Below are 12226 nucleotides of genomic sequence, written 5' to 3'. Positions count from 1 at the left end.
TCCATTTATTCACTCATTAACTCGTACATTCGCTCATTAGCCCATGTATTCGCTCATTAACTCATCCATTCACTCATTAACTCGTACATTCACTCATTAACCCATGTATTCGCTCATTAACTCATCCATTCACTCATTAACTCGTCCATTCACTCATTAGCCCATTTATTCACTCATTAACTCATTCGTTCACTCGTTAACTCATTCGTTCACTCGTTAACTCATTCGTTCATTCGTTAACTCATTCGTTCACTCATTAACTCATTCGTTCACTCATTAACTCATTCATTCACTCATTAACTCGTACATTTACTCATTAGCCCATTTATTCTCTCATTAACTCATCCATTCATTCATGAGCCCATGTATTCGCTCATTAACTCATCCATTCACTCATTAACTCGTACATTCAATCATTAGTCCATATATTCGCTCATTAACTCGTATATTCACTCATTAACTCGTACATTCACTAATTAGCTCATGTATTCACTCATTAACTCATCCATTCACTCATTAACTCGTACATTCACTCATTAGTCCATATATTCGCTCATTAACTCCTACATTCGCTCATTAGCCCATGTATTCACTCATTAACTCATCCATTCACTCATTAACTCGTACATTCAATCATTATCTCATGTATTCACTCAAAAACTCGTACATTCACTCATTAGTCCATATATTCGCTCATTAACTCCTACATTCGCTCATTAGCCCATGTATTCACTCATTAACTCATCCATTCACTCATTAACTCGTACATTCAATCATTATCTCATGTATTCACTCAAAAACTCGTACATTCACTCATTAGTCCATATATTCGCTCATTAACTCGTACATTCACTCATTAGCCCATGTATTCACTCATTAACTCATCCATTCATTCATTGGCCCATGTATTCGCTCATTAACTCATTCACTCGCCCATTAACTCAACCATTAAATCATCTATTCATCATTCATTCATTCTTTACTTCCTTCTTGTATTCCTCCTTTATTTTTTCATCTTCTTTCCTCTCTCCCTTGTTACCTTTTCTTTCTTATCTTTTCTGTTTTTCTTTCCTTCTTTCTATTTGTCTTCCTTATTTCCCTTCCTGCTTTCTTTTTCTTATCCCCGATTTACTTTATGTATGACTTGGTCTCTTCTTTACTTAACTCCATCTTAACTCATTTCCTCCTCCTCTTCTAAATACTCCATAGCATGACATTCGCCCACATTATCAGAAAGTAATAATTTTAAAATGGCTATTCTATTATACGTTTCAATGAATTAATCAATCATGTCGCATGTGGCGTGTGAAGATACAGTTTTCCATTACTCAGAATTTACGGTCTTGAATCTGAAACCGTTTTTTCTTTGTCTTGTTCAATTTATTATAAAGAAGAACGAGCCAATAGCAAACAATGAGAGAATAAAACTAGGAAAGAAAGGAAAGACGGTAGAAAAATAACGACAGAACTGAATAAAAAACATAAAGAAACGGAATGGATGACAGAATATAAGAAAGAATAAAGAAAAGTCTAGAAACATAAAAGACAGTAGAAAGATAAAGTAAAAAAAGTTCTACAGAAAGAAACAAGAAAAGTGTGATGTAAAGAAAGAAAATGTAAATAGTAAGAAAGAAGACTACACATGAGGAAAAAGAAGAACATACTGAGAGAATTTAAGCAATATATACCAAAATTGGGTTCAGTAGATGAAGTTCTCTAAAGCAGCTAAGTATCTAGTATGTAGTCACCTTAAACATCGGATGAGTGAGGCCTGTACTAACAAATTATTGGAAAGCGTTGCACTTGAACTACCTTTCGCATATATTGAAAACGCCAACGAAATAAAATGCAGTATCAACAGTATTTTTAAAAGTCTTCCTCCACTCTGTTTGTGTGCAATAAACTCTGTAATAGCTTTATAAAAAAGCCAATAAAGCTAGAGGAACACAAGTCATATGTGGAAATGCTGAAGATGCCTTCGATTCGTCTCAAGAGGAAATAAGAGACGAGAATATCTCGCTGTTCGTAACGAAGATTCATATTTTCCTGATAGCATTTCATGCAACCAAATACGTAACTACATATGAACTGTAAATGCGTTTTTATTGGGTTATTTTACGACGCTGTATCAACATCTCAGGTTATTTAGCACATTAATGAAATGAAGGCGATAATGCCAGTGAAATGAGTTCGGGGTCAGCACCGAAAGTTACCCAGCATTTGCTCGTACTGCTGGTTGAGTGGAAACCCCGGAAAAACCTCAACCAGGTAACTTGCCCCGACCGGGATACGAACCCGGACCATCTGGTTTCGCGATCAGACGCGCTAACCGTTACTCCACAGGTGTGGACTAAATGCATTATCACATTCGAGATTATTATGAGAATACATAAGGCAGGAAATATACAGCGTATTCCGAATCTCAGCTGACCGGTGGACAACAATGACGTTACGCTGCAGCGAAATAGGAACAAAACTGCTGGAAGGTTCGATGGCTGTCATGGCGGCTGTAGAAGTTGTTGTCTGTGCTACGCTAGCAAGATTTTGTGAAATTTCCGTACTGCCATCTCGTTCAAAGAAAAGAGAGCATAAACAATTTATTTCTTGAACCAGTACTAATAACTGGTCCGTTGACATGTTCGCTCATAAGCCATTAACATATTGTTTTTACGTTGTGCTCATTACAAACAATACAGCAGAACACACCGTCATGACATAACAGCGAACGATGCCATTCGTCTGCTAATTCCCGCCCTATACAAGAACCAATCAGATTCACTGATGGCTGCTGATGGAGACTGCCACCGCCTCTGCAAGCTGATGGAACCGGTGCGACACCGGTGGAGCATCAGTGACATCATCGTCGAAATTGGGAACACCGTAATGCCATCAGACTGCTCAGCGCTGAGATTCGGAATACTCTCATAGGTTACTGCGTTCCTAACAGTTGGGCGAGAACACACTGTTAAAGCTTCAGAACAAATACTGTTACAAATATTTTAACCGGTAGGCCTAAGCAAAATTATGTTTACACATGTTTGAACATGAAATCATCAACTTTTAATTGTATTTGTATCATCTATGTAGCACTACAGTATAATTATAACATGCCTACCTCATGTAACAGGAGTTACACAGTATGTATAGGCTATAACTACGTGGAATATCAATGCATAAACATAACTAGAAGTACGCAACAAAGGAATATTACTTACAGACAATCGTTTAAAAGAATTATTTATTTTAAACACTGACCTTCTACGCCAGCGATTCCCAATAAGTAGCCCGCGGATCAAATGTAGCCTGCTTAAGATATCGGTTTGGCCCGTATAGCAAACATTACTGAACAGGAAAATAAACCTAATAAGTTAAATGATGTAGTTATGAAGAATATGGTTTTATAAAAAAATACTAAATTATGTCGAAATTCTCGTTAATTTCTCTAACACATTTTAAAGCCACAATGACTTGTCAGACATTTTAACGCCCTCAAAGCGAAATAATATTTTTGAAGGGTTAAAAGCAATGTTATCTCATTTAAACAAAAGCTTACAATATTAAATAGCCTACATGATATTTAGGATTTAGAAGAACTTGGAAGTCGTTTTAATGTTACTTATTTTTGGAAAAATATGTGAATAATTTTGAAACTTGCAAGACACTTGAATTGTATGTTTTCTCAATATTTCCATCATATCACTTGCCTGAATGAAGCTTCTCTGACATTAGTGATATAAAAAATTGCATAATATATTAACAGTCACTTTTTTAAAATGCTTTGGAATTGAGGACCGTTTATGCAAAACTTGCTAACAGCAAAATTTGCAAAATTGAGATTTTGATGGATTCGTTAAGATAAGGCAGGCCTCTAAATGATGTCCAAGGCGTCTTAGTAAAATTGCGTTATTTCTCTTCATTGTAGTGTGTCAAAGTGTGATCGTTTTTTCAAAACTTGCTTTCTGCTATAAGTGAGAGTTACAGCAAAACTTGCTTACTATAGTGTTTTGTCTCTCCTTGTAAAATTTAGTTTTTTTTTTAGTTAGCAAATTACTCACCACCTCTTAAAACCCCAACCTCTAATCTTTAATGAGTATCGTACTCGTTTCTCTAATTAAGATGTTCTGATTCAATTACTGTAAATATTTATTTAATTTATTTACTTAACTAGCTAGCTATCTAGTGAGTAAAAATTAAAATTATAAAACAAAAATGTTTCTAGCCACTACCGTAAGAGCCAGGCTCGTGTACGGTGGGTGATATTAGCCATTAACATAAAATTTACAAGGACAGTTTACTATATACAGTAACAATTCAAACCAATAAATAACACACAAGAGCAAAAAAAAAAAAAAAGGAGAAGAAGAAGAAGAAAGAGAAAAAGAGAGAAAAAAATACATTTGATATAAATTGACAATCAGACAGACTGAAAACATGAATATAGTCGACAGAAATAAAGGGTAAAAAATACACACATTTCTTAATATAATATACCATGAATAATTTTATAAATTTCTTTTTTAAAAGCTTCAATTTTAAAATAATTCAAATTTGGAAAATGGTTTGTAATTTTATTATAAAGTCTTGGGCCGAAACTAGCACCATGTTTAAGAGCGGCACTTGTATGACATTTAGGCTCAATTAATGGGAAAGTAGACTTTTGTCTTCGAGTACGATATTCATGTCGATTAGATTTATGTTTTATTTGATTTCTGTGGTAGTAAGTTAGTAAACTATATTTATAAATTTCTTCAATAGTTGATACTTTAAAATCTGTATAAATATAAAACAGATGTAAAATATTTGCTATAGTACTCGTAGAATTAACGTTTTTTTGGACTTGACAGCTCCCTAGCAGCGTGGCTTATGGATTGTTGTGGAAACCAAGGTTAGCCTGGGAAGTAGCCAATCACCGTTTGACGCCAACTGCTCTCTTCGCCAAAGCTTGCAGGCAATGCTGCCACATTATCAAACATGTCGCACTTGACTGACCGGCTCCTAACAGTAAGAGCATGTTGGCAATGTTGCTATGACAACAGATAGGATTTGAATATGGAGTTCAAAATCCAGTTTTCACTGCTATATCTTAAAGAAGCTTTTGTTGTTATGTACTCCTAGTTTTGCATTTAATAATAATAATAATAATAATAATAATAATAATAATAATAATAATAATGACTTTATTTAACCTGGCAGAGTTAAGGCCGAAAGGACATTTAACAAAATGACGTTTAATAACTCTATTAATTTTATTATCTCTTTGTAAGATAAAAATTGAGGCGGTAGCCGGAAAAGGGCCTATAAGCAAAAGACATGTCCAAAAAAAACAAAGATTGAAAGATTTATTTTTATGTAATAGCGATTTGAATGCACTTTTATCAAAATAACAATTTGCATACTGTTACAATAATATCTGTCTACAAGTTATTGATAAATAATGCATTCTGACTTTAATAGTGTTATAAATAAATAGGTAAATAAATAAATAAGTAAATAATCCGTGGCGTTACAGCCCGTGAAGGGCGCAGACCGACCAGCCGGCTGCTGGCCTCACGCTCACATGCCGAGGCAGAGGTGGACGATCATCCAACAAGAATGACGGTATCATGTGATTAGCACAATGATCCTCCCAGCCGTTATAGCTGGCTTTCGCAACCGAATTTCACTACCTATCGCAGCTCCCCAAGTGCATCACGATGCTGGGTGGGCACCGGTACATACACTGGCCGAAATTTCATGAGAAAATTTCTTCCCTCATGAGGACTCGAACCAGCGCGCATTCCGTAACGCGAATCCTAAGCAGGATGCCTTAGACCACGACGCCATGGCGCGGGACCTTTATATATATACAGTGAAACCTGCCTTTGCGGTCACTTCATTTAAACGGCCACCTGGCCAAAAGGCCAATTTTCTCTGGAACCAATTGGATTTTCCATAAGATCAATACAAATTCTCTCTTTATTTAGCGGCCACCTCATGCTTCGGCCAACGGCCGGGGTCTGTTTGGATTGGAACCTCACTATAACAGTCACTGTCCAACAAAAAATTTTTTTCGCGGATACTATCTGACCTATTTTTTCGATGGTTAGAGGACAGAGAGCAATATCACTAGGACAATAGCTAAGTGTACAACAGTACACCCTCCATGCTTTGGGGTTAGTTGGTTACTGTTTTATGACTCTTTTGTCACTTTCCACTTCGACCCTGCACAGCCATAAATTCTTACTCGTTTTTGAAGGATTGAAACAAGGATGTTTTCTATCGAAAATGTCACAGTATGTTATAGGTCAGTAGTTAACCATTCGAATTATTTTATATTTTTTTCTTCTCTTTCCATCTTTTTCTATTTGGACCAGCTTTTACGAATTTTTCTTCTTTTCATTCAGTTGATTCAGAGGAACTGTGACGTTAGTTTGAGTCTAACAATAAATCTAGAGTAGTATTAAGTTTAGAGGTGAGACGAAAAATGATTGAAGAAAGTGAGAAGGAAACATCTGCGAGAAAAATTGCAGAAATATTCAAATGTGGAAGGACACAAATACACGGTATAATTAAGATGAAATATTAAAACAATGGGAGGAAAATATGCATGGTGGCCAAAAAAGAAGAGAGAATCTGTGTTTAGTAATGTGAATGATTTCGTTTACGAATGGTTCAAGTGTGCGAGGCGAAGAAATTGAGTTTTGAAAAGGCTAGTTGCAAGAATGGAAGAGGCTGACATTAATATGTACGATTGTTGTACGCGCACAGTACTAAAAAGTCAATGAAATTCGGTATTTTCATGCTGATTCATAAAAAACCACAACCTTAATCAAGCGGCCACCTGATAAAACGGCCATTTTACAAGGTAACTTCAGATGGCCGCTTTAGACAGGTTTCACTGTATATATATATATATATATATATATATATATATATTTTTTTTTTACATATCACAGAATTATATAGACCCTTTTTCCAAACAACAAGTTTATTTTATCAAAATATATTCAGTATGATTATATTTTAGCAGAAATTAAACATCAGCATTGAATAGCGCACTTTTCAGAGGTTTACAAGTTCAAAATCATTTTAGTAAAATTATGTTTCTTATATAGGCCTATAGGACCTATCTCATAGTTACGTCTTATTGTACAGAAAACGTAAAAATCAAGAATATGTTGGGTAAAGAATACAGATTACAGCTTATTTAGTATTAATCTAGAATGGATTCACACTCACTTCAAAGTTTATCTTCAAAGTGCAGTTTACACTTTAGTGCACATCCTGGATGGACTCACACACTCACTTTGAGGATCATCATCACTGATGTTTGCCGAGTTCCACAACTACGCAAGGGTGCATGGAGTCATTCAATTAGCAACCCTCCCTCTGTTTACAAGTTATTGAAAGAAAGCTACGTAAGCAAGTAGATTTTAAAACGGAGAATCGAATTAAACATTCTCTGAAAAAAGGGCCTATAGAACTACGGGCCCATTTTCCGGCTACCGCCTCAATTAATGTTAGTCTAATAAAAATATTAGACACAATGATAAAACATTTATAATACTAAAATTTTCCCAAAATATAAACTTTTTTTCCCTAGCATTTAAGAACTAAATGCACATTTCTGTTCTTTAGCCCGAATCAAAACACAAAACTGGTATGTGACCCATAAAGAAATGGGAACCGCTGGTCTAGATGTCTTAAAATCCATTTTTCTTACACCACAACTTGGTATTGTTTTCGATCATTACAATACTGCTTTTCGTGTCCGCGACCACCCCTTGTATTACAAATATATTAAATGCATTATTGCCCTCATATTTTATAAGCTCCACGATTCAGTTTCCAAGAAAAATAACACGCACGACAATATAGTGTAGATAATATGAACAAAGCTTCAGAGTTGAGCAGCTGAAAGGAACTACACACACATTCTATGTGGCATTAACCTCTCGACATTCTGTACGAGGAATAAAAATAAGAAAAAGAGCAAAACCTCTGAATCCTTCTTCAGGGAATCATATTTCAACTGCACAAGACTATTCTAGCAATTCGCCAATACTACAGATGTGGGAGAGAGCCAATAAAAGAAGAAATGTTATGTCGTATCGTATGAAGTACTTCCAAGTTAGACCTTGAATTATTTCGTACAAGTACTCTTGCTGAAGGCAATTTAAATTCTATTTTTAAAAAACGGTCAGAGTAATTTAATGCCAAAAAGCTTGCTCCATTCTATCTTATTTCAAGATGGTGTAAGATTATAAAAGTTATTGCAACAACTTTACTTGGTATGGAGCCATTTCTGGTAAATAACACAACATACGAGTAATGTAAAGCCACTATTTCAATTAACATAGCCATCTTCATATACATTAAAAACCAAAAGCCTAACCAAAGGCGAAGCGAAGGTGATAGGCGTGTGTTTCTCACCTGCTACGGAGTTGCATTCTGTCGTGGGTTCTATTCCCGATTTGGTCGATTATCTGGCTGTTTTTCTACCACTACCACTACAATTAATAATAATATAATAATAATAATAATAATAATAATAATAATAATAATGATAATAATCCTTCGAAGAGGTGGAAAAATTCAAATATCTTGGAGTAACAGTAACAAATATAAATGACACTCGGGAGGAAATTAAACGCAGAATAAATATGGGAAATGCCTGTTATTATTCGGTTGAGAAGCTTTTGTCATCTAGTCTTCTGTCAAAAAGTCTGAAAGTTAGAATTTATAAAACAGTTATATTACCGGTTGTTCTATATGGTTGTGAAACTTGGACTCTCACTTTGAGAGAGGAACAAACATTAAGGGTGTTTGAGAATAAGTTCTTAGGAAAATATTTGGGGCTAAGAGGGATGAAGTTACAGGACAATGGAGAAAGTTACACAACGCAGAGCTGCACGCATTGTATACTTCACCTGACATAATTAGGAACTTAAAATCCAGACGTTTGAGATGGGCAGGACATGTAGCACGTATGGGCGAATCCAGAAATGCATATAGAGTGTTAGTTGGGAGGCCGGAGGGAAAAAGACCTTTGGGGAGGCCGAGACGTAGATGGGAGGATAATATTAGGATGGATTTGAGGGAGGTGGGATATGATGGTGGAGACTGGATTGATCTTCCACAGGATAGGGACCAATGGCGGGCTTATGTGAGGGCGGCAATGAACCTACGGGTTCCCTAAAAGCCAGTAAGTAAGTAAGTAATAATAATAATAATAATAATGTGAAAATGTTTGAAAAATACTCCAGATATACTGGACAGATGGACAAGCAAGGCACTCGAGGGTAGTCACACAAATTAACCATTCATTAATAATCATTCGTTTGTCAGACTATTCAGTTTGGCAGCATTGCTAATTTAAGGTATTTCTGGTTACGAAGACATAGGCCAGTTTTATTATTTACCCTCATGAGTTTACATGAAAAGAATATCGCTGTGATGACTGTTTTAAAATGACTAAATTCTCAACGCGGCGATATCTGACAGACGAGTGTTCAGTAATATCGTACGTAGTGAAACCCTTTAACATTATTAGCAAAATGGTAATAAAATCAAAATCCTGAATATGAACCGCAAATCTGAAACTACGCGCTTTACCTAAGAGGATCATAAATAATTTTCGAACATTTTTGCCACAGTTTTGCCGTAAAATACTCAATTCTTTTCCTGTCATTGCTCAAACGATTGCTAAAATACGGTAGGCTATGCGCCAAAACAAACATTACTGAAATTATGGCCACGTTTCCCTAGCAACGAAGTATTTATTTATTGTATACAATAGATTTACATATTATGAATTCAGTGTTGTGCTGATTCTGCAATTATGTTTCTCACAATAGGGGAGAGAGAGTTTATTTTCCAGCATTATTTCCGGTCATACGGAATGGGGCGTCAGAATGAGCCGAGTTTGTGCCACGTTAAAGATCAGGAGCGATTTACCAATTCGACACAAAATAGCAATCGCTAAGAAGTTCCATCGTACGGGATCAGTTTTATGTCGCTTTGCATTTTATAATGACTTATCTTGATTTTCAGAGTATGTTTGTAATTTCAGTACTCCGTATGACTGAAAATAATGCTCGACAGACAATAAACACCTTCTCTTCTGTTGTGAGAAACATAATTGCAGAAATCAACACAACCTGAATTCACAATATGTCAAAATATTGTATACAATAAATAAATACTTCGTTGCTAGGGAAACGTGGACAGCAGATGAGCGATAATTTCAATATTGTTTGGCGCATACTATAATAATTATTGTTGAACCAATTATACACACAAAAGCGTATTCCGGAAGAATGGAGAAATACAATAATTATACCGCTATAAAGAAAGAAGACAGAAGAGACCTACAAAATTGTAAAGGAATTTCTTAATACTTGTTACAAAATATACTAAAAAATTCTAAACATGAAACTTAAAATAGGTTCATGACAGAAACACTAAATGGTTTCCGGAAAGGTCGTTCATGCACAGACGCAACATTTTTCCTCAAATCATTATCATTTGTAATACCATGGGATCAATGTTTGTATCCTTGTGTCGTAGACGTCTTCCGCTTGGCATCCGAACAGGTATAACAAATGTCTCATTTCTGGTGGGGGAATATGTTCAAAAATAGCGCAATAATTGCTGTACCTGTTTCAATAAATCTTTCCATGAAATTGTGCTTGTTTCTGTAAACGGCCCCAGCGAAAATCACTTTCTGGATGGCTTCATAATTGCGGTGGAGTGCCCAAAATGTGTACAAGCACTTGTTTTCACATTATTAACATGGTGAAAAAAAAATAATAACTTTTTTATCTGCCTCCATGAGAATGTTCGCTTGTGAGACTTTTTTTTGGTGCGGTACGAACAGACACGAACGTCAGTGAGAGTTATATCAGGCGGGTATCATAACTTTTACGAACTTTCGGAGCTCACTGGTCGCCTAAAATCCACCACTGATGCACAGAGCCTTACTGCGCGCTTGGTTATAAGGCGGTGTAAGCAAAAAGGACATGGGCGGGAGTTTCTCTGTCCCTTTCATTTTACCTCTTATGCCCATGGCTATACTAGTATAACATTAGAGGTTAACATTGATACTTCATACAAGATAGAAATATTCATCCAGCGTTGTTGAATGTCATAGATTCACGTACGGAACAGAAGCCGTGAGAAATTAGGTACTTCTTTAATTTGGACCTAAATAATCTTATGTTTTAAGTTTTATTTTTTAAATCCATAGGGAGGCTATTAAAAATGTTTACTGCCATGTGACACACTCCTTTTTGATAGAACGATAGATTTGCCGATGTAATATGAAAGTCAAAATACTCAGTCAGATTCTATAGGCCTATTATCAGCTGTATTATTTTGACAGAAGAAGTTTCAGACATCCTGTAGATATATCGATGCGCAATTATAGCTTACGAATACATACGTCAATTTCTAAACTTTAAAGTAGAACTTTTCTGTATGAATAAACATAAGTAAATATAAAACTATAGTAGTAGTAAAAAATCCATATATCAGTGGGTGGGTAACTCGTGCTCTCAAAGTGCAGTGCAGGCAGAACGAACGCTGTACTACCTGTAATGTCTTGTATGCAGTTCTTACAAGACGCAAGGTCGCTCGCGTTTGCAGTAACTGGCGGATCGTTTTAAATGAAAAACAATATAACCCGATTAGATCATTACCGTTTAGTGATGAGCGGGAAGAGAAAGATTTTTTTATTATGAAGGACGGTAAATCTTGTATAATGTTCTATTACACTTTCTTACGTATGACATTTTATGTTACAAATAAACACAGTGAAGGTTTTAGGCTGGTATTCATAGTCGACACTTTGGATTAAAGTGTAAAGTTACTCATGAAAAGCTATTTAGATCTGCTTTAGAACAGCTAAAGGTAACAATGGGATATCAACAAGGTGAGACTGATGTATCAAATATCGTTAGCACGTTGTGCGTGAGAGTTACAGAATTGCACGACATATGATCGACTAGCTAAGAGCACATATGGATAAATTTGAAATGTGGCAGTATCATGCAGAAAATAGACAAATTCACTTTCCTTGAATAAACTATCTTGATGAGTTATAAGAAAATCTTCTTTTCAAATATAAAACTCTACTTCAAGACCTGCAGTAGTTAGGAGAAACAGTGACAAAATTAAAAAGGAATCGAGATTTTTCTGAAATTCTTTGGGCTTACAGCCGATAGAAGATTCTGAAAATTTGTAGCTT

Source organism: Periplaneta americana, chromosome 7 (assembly GCF_040183065.1).
Source record: "Periplaneta americana isolate PAMFEO1 chromosome 7, P.americana_PAMFEO1_priV1, whole genome shotgun sequence".
NCBI lineage: Eukaryota > Metazoa > Arthropoda > Insecta > Blattodea > Blattidae > Periplaneta > Periplaneta americana.
The sequence above is the reverse complement of the archived record's forward strand: the minus strand, read 5'-3'. Positions refer to the sequence as shown.